Consider the following 12,402-nt stretch of genomic DNA (forward strand, 5'->3'; position numbering starts at 1 on the left):
GTCTTGTTGTTTTGGGGTAGACAAAACCTTGTCCTTAGGGTCTGAGTGAGATAGGAGCACATCAATAAGTTTGTGATGGGAAGTGCATATAAGTTACTTTTTGAGTAATTACTAATTTCCTATATTTATTAGTTACTGTTCTAGATCCTGAGAATGCACAGATAGAGCAAAGGTAATTCCTATACTAAGGATATTGCTTTAGGGCAGAGAGACTGCAGAACAATAAATATAAAGAAATAATGTGTAATGTGCAGGCAGAGGTATACTCTGAGGGCTGTTTTAGGCGGGGTGGCCACAGGTGAGCTCTGAAGGAGGGACATTTGAGCCATTATTTTATTCATCCAGAAGGAGTATGTGCTACAGAGAAGGCCCATGATTTCCTCAAATACTCATGTTGTAGCTTGATACAGAAAGGCCCTGCATCTTAGGGAAAACGGCCCTGCATCTCCTACATCACGTGGGATACGTTTTACAAACTGTGAGATTTCTTGGACCCTTTTGTATACCTATCATAATGCTGACAAATTGGGCAGTAAATGATCAACAAGAGTAACGTAATAAGGTAGAACAATTACAACAGTTTGTGATAATGAAAAGTTGTGTGATTGGAGTGCCTTTTTTCTTGAAGGACTCTAAACATAATGTATTCAGCCTGCTGGTGACTGAGATTGTGATTAATGAGAGCCCCGCTGTGGCGGTTCAGCTTAGGGGCCTTGCTGTGAATCAGTTCTCCAAGGCTTCTCTCTGCCCCCAGCCAGCATTCGGCACCATGCGTTTTCTATTTGACATATTACCCAGATCACGTTTTTAGTGACATTCCAAGAGGTATGGAGAAAGGTAGGTGTTCTATGTGATTGTATGTATGATGTGTATGATTGTGGTACGTGTGTGTGTGTGTGTGTGTGTGTGTGTGTGTGTGTGTAGATGCACCCCCATGTGGGTGCATTACATTCTGTGTGTGTAGAACCAGAGGGCAATGTCAGGTGCCTTTGTTAGCCATACTCCATCTTGGTTTTTGAGACATGATCTTTCTCAGAACGTGGATGAGCTCATGGTTCACCTACACTGGTTGGCCAGTAGCTTCAAGGAGTCATCTGACTGTTTCCTTAGGGGTAGGACTGTAATGTGCACTACCACACTCAGCCTTTTACATGGGTGCTGGGGATTTAAATCTGGGTTCTTCTGCTGTGTGGCGGACATGTTACCAACTTAGCCCCGAGATGATGTGTTTTGGACTTGGGATAGGGAAGTGACAGAATATTTCCTGAAGCTGTACCTATCAGCCTTGTGGCCCACTAGGGAAACATCTTTGGACATAATTCTAATGCTCCAGGTCCTAGATTGAGGTCCCTATCGGACACATGTGTGACATGTCTGAGCCTTAGAGAGCAGAGGGAATAGATAGGTCCTGCTATTCAGAGCTCTGCCATTTCAAGTGTCTATCAACTGCTTTGAAATCTGCCTTTCTCTAAGTCTGCTCATTATTTCGGTGATGGGGATGTTCATGCTGGTGCTGCACTTTGCTGAATCAATGTTGGGGCAGACTGGAGGAGAAGAGCAAGAGTTGACATGGAGCTGGGAGCTCTTCACAAGAACGGTCTGTCTGTACGCTTCCTGAGGTGACGGGCTTGTGACTGGCATGTGGTTTTGCCACTCAGGGACACCTGTGGCAGGAATAGGCTTCACAAGGCAAAGACTAGCTGCCGCTGCTGCTACTATGAAAAGGCTTTAAACACAATTGGACTTTAAATGACTGAAGACATCCTAGGGTTGAAAAGGAATACTGTTTCTATTTTTTTACACGATAGGTTTTCCTAATCTGTATTTTATTTAAAAATTAAAAGGAATGATTCTCTGTCTGCCTGTCTGTCTTTTTTGTATATAAAAGCATGAGGGATGTATGTAGCAAGCCAGGATTTTTATCACCCTGGGTTTGAATTGCTGATGACATCTTGATCAATTAACTGGTTACCAACTGGGCGGCCTTTGTGTTTTCTAATTGTTAATGTATCCATCCATCTATCTATCCGTCCCATCTATCTTTTATCCCACCTTCCTGATCTATCCACCAACCTATCCATTAAAGTTCAGCATGAAGGAACATTAGTTTATTTTGGCTTTATTTCATTTGGAGCTGGTTTTCTTTCTTTATTATACAATGATTAGTTTTGTTTGGATTTTTCTTTTCTTTTTCTTTTTTTTCAAGACAGGATTTCTCTATGTGAAGCCATAACTGTCCTAGAACATGCTCTGTAGACCAGGGTGGCCTCAAACTCACAGAATTCCACATTAAAGGCATGCATCACTACTGCTGTGCCAGCATATCTCTCTCTCTCTCTCTCTCTCTCTCTCTCTCTCTCTCTCTCTCTCTCTCATATTTGGATTATTTAAAGGATCATATAAAAATCCTGAGATTTTACAATGTGTCCTTACAGCTGTAGATATTAAGAAAAGGTTTACTGAGGTCTTTGCTCTTTGAGTCAACTGACAACTGTCAATAATGTCAATCAGCAGCCTCAGTTCCCTTAACATTTACAGCAGTGAACACTGTTCACTTTCTTATCTGCTTTATCAGATGAGAAACTGAGGCAGGAAATTAGCTCTTTTCAGAAATAGTAGAGAGATAAGGTCAGGCGATTATTTCAGGGAAGTGAAAGACCATTATGTGGCTGGGAGATGGCTCAGTTGGTAAAGTCCCAACACCCATGTAAAATACTGGGGAAGTGGGTAGGACATAGAGACAAGTAGAGCTCCATGGCCTTCTAGCCTGTAATTGTCAAGTCCTAGTCTAGTAAGAGACTGTCATTTGAGGCTCCAGCATATGTGCACCCATACTCTCATGAACACACATGAACACACAGACAGACAGACAGACAGACAGACAGACAGACAGACAGACACACACACACACACACACACACACACACACACACACGACCATCAGTAAACTTTCTCAAGCAGGTACATGTGACCTTTACTTAAAACTGTATGGACCTTGAGGGTGTGGCGCTGGAGCATGGATTCCCAAATGGTCACAGTAGGGACTGGGCAAGGGACAACAGCTTGGGGTAGTTGGTTAGAAAGACTCCTCCAGTTTTCATTTGGTCTAAACGGAGAGTTTGTGCAGAGACACAAGCAGCAGAGTCCATGTAGGTATGTGTAGCCTCCAAGTCTTTCTTAAGATTCTGAGACACTCTGCCTGCTCCTAGCTCTCCCTGTGGTGCCATGCCAGCTCCCCCACCCCCAATGCCTCCATCAGTGAAGCCACTGAACAGTTCATTCGAGGGCCTCAGCACTCCCTGCTCGTCCCTCCACCACTCTGATAATCACCACGGTTAAACCTCTGCTCCTTTCTCAGGATTTAAAAAAGAAAACTCTAACATCTTCCTCCCCTCTGCCATTTCCTAGATTTTTTAACCTGTTTTTCTGTGATTTAAAAACAACTTCTGTCCAATAAATGGATCAGTAGATTGCTGTGGGCTTTGCTAGTGAAAACTATAACATAATATTTAGATTAAAACAGTCTGATAGCCACACTTGAAAAGCACATCCTGGTTACTTGATGAATTCCTCTCTTTCCTTTTTCTTCCTGGTATCCTGGGGTGGCCTACTGGAGGAAAAAAATTACTATTTGATTCTCCCTGGGTGGCCAGGGAGGTCTTGTAAAGACTCTTGTTTGTTTTGTGTGAGTCTTCAAAGGCATGCACGCTTTCCTCCGTAAAGATGTACTAAGAAAATAGGGATTTTTTTGAAGTTGCTATGTATAAAGGGAGATTCAGAGGAACCATCTTCCTTTAGAACTGCAAGCTAATGTGATTAGAGGGGCTCCTTTCACCAGGAGCCTTTGTTGTTTCTGTCTGTGGTCATCACCACCCGGCTTATGGGGGGAGGCTTATGCTTACAAAAAAAAAACCCCAAAACCCCACCTGCTCTCCCCCCCCCCCAATTAATCACATACTTTAATATCAAAAACTACGTTTATTATGTCCACCTGGGCTTTGGGGGAGAAAACAAAGAGCAGTGGGTATGGAGAACGTGTCTGAGTGTGCACTTGGATTTGTACGCATGTGTGTTTGCATGCCCGGTTACATGCACGAGTGTGCATGCGTACATGTGATGTGTGACCATTCAGTCGAGTGCACGTGTATGTGCGTAGCCCAATCCTCTCCTGAGGTGTGCTCAGGGCAGCGCATTTCAGGCCAAGTCTCCTGCACAGCCCAATTAGCGATGGCCTCCTGCTGTGGTGAGGGACAAGAATCTGAGTTTGCGTTAGGGCCAGCTAAGTGCAGGATGCTTTTTCTTGTGGTCTCTGCAGAGCTGTCTCATTAGCACCCCAAGGTCGATGGGAAGTTGGGAGGCTGCTACCGTGTGCACAGTTTGTATTTTCTGCTGTGTGTGGTGGTAGCAACCATTTTAGTTACCCAAGCTTTTTTTTTTTTTTTTTTTTTTTTGCATTTCAGGATATTAATTGTACTTAATTGGAGAGGCTGATGATGCTGAATTATTTTAAACCTGGAGGGAGCCAGAGCAGGTGTGTCCTGGTTATGACTGCTGATCTATCAAATGGTTTTCTTGCTACCTGATTCACAGGACAAATGTGCTTTGCCAATTATGTGTAGCTCCGTAAGGAGAGAAAAAATGACCTTGAGCCCCAGAGATCTTGATGGTTGCTTTCTGAAGTGTGTTCACCTACTGGAGATGCACCCTTGTCCCGCCGCAGGAGGAACACTGTACATTTCTAATCCTTAGACAATTATTTCCCCTGCATAACAAAAAAGAAGTCACCCTGAAATAGCTGAATCTGCCCTGAATTGCCAAGAACTTTTTTCTTGGAATTAGATTTTCTGGAAATAAGGACTTTATGGTATAGTTACCCAAAAAATGTGAAGAAAAAAACAGAACTTCCAAGTTTCAAGAAAAAAACTTGCTGTCATGAACTCCACATGTGTTCAAAGGGGGTTATCAGGGAAAGACAAATGCAGCTTTAAAGTAAAATATAAGTTTTTGTTTGCTTTTTTTGAGACAGGGTCCCATGTAGCCCAGGCTGGCCTCAAATTCTTTTAGTACCCAAGAATGACCTTGCAACTCTAGATCCCCCTGATTCTTTCTCTCCAAGCTGGGATTCTAAGTGTGCATATCCAAGCCTGGGCAAAAGTGTTATTAGCTAATTTTTTTCTCCACTCTATTGAGTAATTATTTTGGAATCAAACATGTGCTCATAAAATGCCAGTGTTTTAAAAGGGTAAGCCATAGGAAACAAACTTGACCTTTGATAGAATCTTGCGTTTCTTTTTAAGTCCTAGAGTCAATGTTCACTAGGGTTTTGATGTGGCAACAATGGTGGCCTGGCACCCAGGGTTTGGTACATGGTGCTATTAGGAAGTTCTCCTCTGAGGTCACCAGCTGGCATTTTGATCTGTGACTTCCATTGCTACTTCTGTGACAGGAACACTTTCTTGTTCATCTTCCACTATAGCTCTAGAGCCTTCTGTTGCTGGCAGTGCGAAGTTATGTAGGCCAGAGGTCAACTTCTGATACCATTCTTCAGCCCTCTCTACCTCGGGTTTGGAGGCAAGGTGTCTGATTTTCCTGGGACTCCACTAGTAGTCTAAGCTAGCAGGCCAATAAGTCTAGGGATCTGCCCATGTCTGCCTCCCGGCACCTATTCCAGGACCGTGCTACCTTCTAATTCAGTGTTAGGAATGGAATGCAGGTTCTTGTGCTTGGATGGCAAATACCACCAGCTGGCCCATCTCCCAAGCCCTGCTGACACTAGGTTTACAAATATTTCAAAGGCTAAATGAAATCAGCTACATAAACCATTAAGGTAAGGGTTGGAGAGGTGACGGCTCGATGAGAAAGAACACTGGCTGCTCTTCCAGAGGATCCTGGTTAAAATCTCAGTACCTGTGTGGCTGTTCATAACTTCTCTGTAACCTCAGTTCCAAGGGGGTCCAGCTCCATCTTCTGTTCTGGTCTCCTTGGCTATCGGCCATGTAAGTGGTACACATATATAATGCAGGCAAAATACACATTAAAAACAATCACTAGGGAACATTACACAGTGTTATGAATGCTTCCCCTTCCACGCCCTGCAACACACACCACCACGGCATCTCAGGTGTAGTGAAGTCCTCTTAGCTTTGAGAGTTACTCTGGAGAAATTTATCACCAGATTATGAAAGTCTAGGCTTGGGATGGCTACATGTCCTGCAAGGCCATGCCTTAGACAGGAGCGGCCAGATTGGAGCTGTGCCCATCCTTGCTGAAGGTTCCTAGCTTTGCTCAAGCGTCTGCGGAGAGAATACTCTGCGTTGAGTCTGTGGTGTGGCTCTAGAACAGTCAAGTGCCAGGGCAGTGTTAGGTCCTCTAAGGACCATGGTTCCTTTCACAGTGTATAACCCAGTTTCCCTTTCTCTCATAGTATTCCCACGTGCCTGCAGAAGCCTTCACACCCAGCACGTTCAGGTAAGAGATTTCTCCTGGTTGGGAGGGTTTCTAGATGACCAATCTTTGTGATTGTGTGTGTCACTCCAGCCTGGGCCTTGCTTTTGCTTGGGTCATCCCAAAGTCCCAGATGAACCCCGTTGCTTTCTGCCTCTCCTCCTCACAGCTATTTATTTTGGGTGTCTTTTTCTATGTTTTCTATCATAATAGCATACTTTTTTATGTATTCATATGTCTATTTTTTATTTTTCCTTTTATGTATTCATATGTGTACCTTATGGTACTATATAAGGTATTATAATATATAAAACATTTAATTAACATGGTGTGTTTTGTATCACCCGGATTGCTCCAGTCTTCCATTGCCTTCTATCATCCACACTAAGCCAGCTTCAGTCTCCAGAAGTAAAAATATAAACTTAGCCTGCTTCTGTTGTATGAAGTATATCTAGGATCCAGGGACAGAACTGGTGACTATGATCTTCTGAGTCAGAAAAAACAATTATTTTTTTAAAAAGATGTATTTATTTTTGTGTACATTGATGGTTTGCCTGCACTCATGTTTGTGTGAGGGTGCCAGATCTTTTGGAACATGAGGTGCAGACAGTTGTGGGCTGTCATGCGGTGTTGGGAATTGAATCCTGGGTCTTCTGGAAGAACAGCTAGTGCTCTTAACCACTGAGATTTCTCTCCAGCTCCAGACAATGAAATTAAATAAATGTCTGTGAGGATTCAATAAGGAGACGTGCTTCTTTTTTTTTTTTTTTTTTTTATTAACTTGAGTATTTCTTATATACATTTCGAGTGTTATTCCCTTTCCCGGTTTCCGGGCAAACATCCCCCTCCCCCCTCCCCTTCCTTATGGGTGTTCCCCTCCCAACCCTCCCACCATTGCCGCCCTCCCCCCATAGACTAGTTCACTGGGGGTTCAGTCTTAGCAGGACCCAGGGCTTCCCCTTCCACTGGTGCTCTTACTAGGATATTCATTGCTACCTATGGGGTCAGAGTCCAGGGTCAGTCCATGTATAGTCTTTAGGTAGTGGCTTAGTCCCTGGAAGCTCTGGTTGCTTGGCATTGTTGTACTTTTGGGGTCTCGAGCCCCTTCAAGCTCTTCCAGTTCTTTCTCTGATTCCTTCAATAGGGGACCTATTCTCAGTTCAGTGGTTTGCTGCTGGCATTCGCCTCTGTATTTGCTGTATTCTGGCTGTGTCTCTCAGGAGCGATCTACATCCGGCTCCTGTCGGTCTGCACTTCTTTGCTTCATCCATCTAGTCCAATTGGGTGGCTGTATATGTATGGGCCAAATGTGGGACAGGCTCTGAATGGGTGTTCCTTCAGTCTCTGTTTTAATCTTTGCCTCTCCCTTCCCTGCCAAGGGTATTCTTTTTCCTCATTTAAAGGGAGACGTGCTTCTTTAAGGGTGTATTTTCAGAGTTGTGTTTCTTAGCTGCCTGTTTGGACATCTGAATCAGTTGTTTGATTCCAGGAGATTGGTGATTTTATTAGGGTGGTGGGGCAGAGTTTAAAGGCCCTCCAAGGGCAGTCATGGATAGAAAGCGTTGGTGAACATTTCATCTCTGGTGAAGGTTTGAGAGTCAGCTGGGAAGACATGAGCCCTGCAGGCCCTTGCAGGCCCTTACCTGTCATATGAGTAAATGCTCTGAGAACTTCAGTTCTTCAGCCCTAAGAGACCTGATCTAAAGTCTATTCTTGTGCTGTCTCTGGGTTTGTTTGTTGTTTTGATTTAGCTGCTGTTCACCCTTCTGTGCTATCTAGGTATGGAGTGTCTAGGTATGTGGAATTTTGATCATGGCTTCCTCGTTGTCTGTCGGCGCCAGCATCGTTAGACTCTGCATTTCTCTAACATGCCCGTGACATCACCTTTCACCTCTGTCCCTTTTTGATTATAAGTGGACACAGCTCCAGGAATGGGCCTCTTAGAGACTGACACTGCATTTTGCAGTGCGAAGTGTTTTCATTTTCCTGAGACTATCAGGGGGGCCAGAGCTTTCCTTGCAATCTCCAAAATTGTGGAAAGGAAAAGTTGAGCTATGTTTGTTGATGGAGTGTTGAAATAGTCTACGGGAAAAGGAAATGGAGACAAGTTCTTGGCAGGGTTTATCACCTGTCTCTCCCACCCCAAGCTTCTGGCAAGCATGATTAGAAATTGACTCGTATCCTCCAAGATTGCTAGCTTGCTTGCTGCTTTCTGACTCTCCGTAGTTAATTCGCCATCTCTCACACGTGTTATCCCCAAATCACAGAACTCATTAGACGCAAACAGCATGAATTTGGTCAGTCACATTTTCAGGATTAGCCAGATGTAAATCTGAGTTGCAGTTGGGAGGGTTCCTCCATGTCATTTAAAAATAAATAGACCTCTAGCCTTGAGTAGAAACAGATTAAAAAAAAAGTCTCTGTGGAAAACACATTTTATTTTTCCAGTTTAAAAGAAGTGGGTTAGAGGTGAGTTCTTTTCTTTTTTTCTTTGACATCATGCTTAGTTTAAGTCATGTCCTTTTCATCTCCCTCCTGATTGCATTTGGGGTAGAAATAAAGGCCCAGTTTTATCTCCCGAGATGAGAAAGTTTAATCAGTCCAGGAAATTATTTGTAACTGATGGCAGAGGTCTGAAACCTGACTGGAGTCTGCCTGGGGGGATACTCTGGTCACCTCAGCTACTCAGTGGGTTGAGATAGGAGGATGTCACACTCAAGGTCTAAGCAGGTGATAGAGTGAATTAGTTCAACACCAGCCTGGGTGACTTAGCAAGACTCTGTCTCAGATAAAAACTCAAAGAGGCTAGGGATGTAGCTCAGTGGCCCATGCTCGCCTCACCTGGGTAAGGGACTGGGTTCTAGCCCCAGCTTTGCAAACACAACAAAACAAACAAAATCTACCTATGTGGTCTCCAGCAATGGTTTCCTTCTGGGGAAATAAACAAACATTTGTGTATTTCCCGAAGCACATTGTGGAAAATCCTTACCATACAAGGGTAACCCTTTAGGTTGTGTTGACCTTGACCATGTTTGCTTTTCTTGCCCTTTAAAACACATTTCTCACAAACAGGAACTGGAAGAATGATTTTTTTTATGTGATTACAATATATGATTTATGTGATTAGAAAATTTCTGTTTTCTGTTGATATGCAAATTTCCTGCCAGCAGGCCTGAGTATCACATGCCACCTGTTTCTAATTCCACAAAACCTGTAATCAGAACGAATGCAAAATAATGTATTGGCCGTGTTGTTTAGGAGTCTGAAAAATAATTCAAATCTATGAAAACTTTTTATTTTTCATGTGAGTCATTGTAATCAGATGTGGATGCAAATGCCAAGGGCTGGCCTGATAGCAGATAGAGATTATGTCAAAGACGAGGCAGAAGCATCCCATAGCTTGCTTGGGATCATGTTGGCTCTTAGAACCTCCAAATTTAACAGTACGTACACACACACACACACACACACACACACACACACACACACACACACACACACACATTTTTAAACAAAAATGGTTATTTATAGCCTGTCATAGGAAAAACGTCAGCTTAATCAAAACCAGGAGTTGCTGGTCCCCCAGAGTATCATCTTTCACGAAACCATTCATCTCCCAGTCCAATTCGAACTACAGTGGGATTTTCAGTGTGCAATCCTAGGGTTTTTTGAGAAGCAAAGATAATTTGCCTCATTAGCTTTTATTTAGTGTTCAAAGGAAATAACTGGTCAGCTCTGGCAACAGTCCCAGTCCTCTGAATCTTCTCTGTGGAGGTGCGTGATTGAAGGCATGAGGGGTGTGAGCGTGATGGAGCACCTCACCTCTGCTTCCTGGGAGCGTGCTGCTGGAAAGAGACTATAAAATGCTAGTAAATGTGGCTGCAGGGAAGGACAAAGGGAAGGAGAAATAGTTCTGTCCTTATTCCTGTCATGTCTTGTCAGTTAAAGCTTGAGAAACAGCCGCTGAAGTGGGCGAGCCAGACCGGCTGGACCCCTATGATCTAATCGAGTGTTTTCACTGGAGGCTAGTGATGCTAGGTCTAAGTGGGATTAATCTTCCTGAAATTTATTAGGCCTTGCCTTGACAGTGAAGATTATGGATGGCTCAGGTTCAATTTGGAGACTGTGGCATGTGCTAGACCCTGGAATCTTTCCTATTGCTTTTGAGCATCGCAGGTACCAAATAGAGCACAGGTGTCCCGTGACTGGGTCTGGCTCACATCTCAGTCAGCTGCAGTGTTTTTCCCATTAATTGGTAGTTAGCATGTGCAATGCTTTCTCCTGCAGTGAGGGAACAGGAAGCTTGTTTCTTCCCCTCTTCCTTCCTGCTTTCTATTTGTCTCCCCCCTTTCCTCTCTTCCCGCTTTTCCTTCCAATCTTTTAAGGATGAGAACGAAGTAGATATTGGTCCCTGATTTCTTAGCATTTTTCTTTTTGCTCAAAATTATCTAGCTGATTTTAAAAAACAAAACATTATCTGTTCATCATTTTGTGTGGAGGACAACTCCTGGGAACCAGTTCTCTCCTTCCAGCATGTGGCTTCCTGGGATCGAACTCCAATCATCAGAGTTGGCAGCAAGGTCCTTTTCCTGATGAGTTATCTTTCTGGCCCCCTGAATAGTTTCTATAGTTCAAGGTCACTGATAGCTACTTGGTCCTTCTTTTTTCTTTTTACGATGTACAGGGGCCAAGACAACAATTGGCACAGTAATGTGTATTCATGACTTGAATTCCCAATCCTCCTGCCTCCACCACCTACATGTGGCTGAGATTCTGAGTGAGCAGCGCTAAGCTGGGATGGTTCAGTATTATCTCTTAGGTTGTAACAAGCCTAAGATAAAGCCTCCTGCTGTGGGGTGTGTCTTATTGGCCTCACAGTTGCTCACCGTGTTATGCAGTCATCACTACTGCCCATCCCCAGAACAGCTTCATCTTCCTAACCCAAAACCACATGCATGAAGCATTGATTTTACTCCCATCTCCTGCCTGCCCCTCACAACCCACTTTCCTTGGTGTCCTTGAGTTTGTTCACACCCATTAGTGGGGGCATGCAGTATTTGTTCTTGTGTGCTCGCTGTATTTCTATAAGCATCATGTCCTTCCTCATGAAGCACATACTATAGTTCATTCTTCCACTCATCCATGCATAGACATGTGCTCCTCACCTTTTAACTTTGTGAGTAATGCTGTAATGAACATGTACCTGCAGTCCCTCCCTATTTTTCGACCTGCTTATCTATAAAAGTGCCACTTTCCAATTATTTGAGAGTCTTTGTGGTAGCTTGAATGAGAATGGCCCCTATAGGTTTGCATATTTGAATGCTTGGTCTCTGGTTAGTAGGACTGTGGACTGTTTGGGAAGGATGAAGAGGTGTGGTCTTGTTAGAGGAAGTGAATCACTGGGGACTTTGAAGTTTCAAAAGCCCATGCCAGTCCCAGTCTTACTCTCTCTGCCTCAAACTTTCATATCAGGATGTAAGCGCTTGCTGCTGCTCTAGCCCCATGCTCCCAGCCTGCTGCCTTCCATGGTAGTCATGGACGCTAGCCCATGGAAACTGTAACCTACCAATATGTTGCCTTGATCATGGTGTCTCTTCACAGTAGTAGAAATTCTCTTTGATGCTAAGATTCTCTTTGATGCTGATTTAATGTCTTAAAAATATTAATTTTATAATAAATGTTTTTATTTGAGTGACTGTGGCCAGCATAGGTTGAGAATGCCTGTCAAGCCTTCGCAGACAGGAAAACACACAGTAATAAAGAAGCTTTTGAGAAGCTGTGTGGGTAAAGGAAATCACTCACTCACTCTGCAGAAGACCCATGGAAAAGCCATGTGCAAAATTCTCCTATATAAGGAATGTTGTTGTAAGATACCAGAGTAAATAAACTACAAAATAATTTACATCCACTGTGGGGCTGGGGAGCTGGCTCACAGGGCAAAGTGTGTACTGTGCGAGT

At 43.6% G+C, this 12,402-nt stretch overlaps 1 pseudogene across 33 annotated transcripts in view; it reads left to right on the forward strand.

The window, feature by feature from the left end:
• The window catches only part of LOC134482707 (uncharacterized), a 501,539-nt pseudogene that overhangs the window by 100,155 nt on the left and 388,982 nt on the right, over positions 1-12,402 (forward strand). For 28 of the 33 annotated variants that reach the window (XR_015641613.1, XR_015641625.1, XR_015641611.1 and 25 more), the window contains one exon: positions 6,425-6,468. The product of XR_015641613.1 is annotated as an uncharacterized LOC134482707, transcript variant X6 (transcript). Of the gene's footprint in view, positions 1-4,460; positions 4,532-6,424; positions 6,469-12,402 lie in introns of all 33 variants that reach the window. The other 5 variants (XR_015641629.1, XR_015641640.1, XR_015641623.1 and 2 more) reach the window with 1 other exon arrangement.

This window comes from Rattus norvegicus, chromosome 17 (genome assembly GCF_021556685.1).
Source record: "Rattus norvegicus strain SHRSP/BbbUtx chromosome 17, alternate assembly SHRSP_T2T, whole genome shotgun sequence".
In the NCBI taxonomy this organism is placed as follows: Eukaryota; Metazoa; Chordata; class Mammalia; order Rodentia; family Muridae; genus Rattus; species Rattus norvegicus.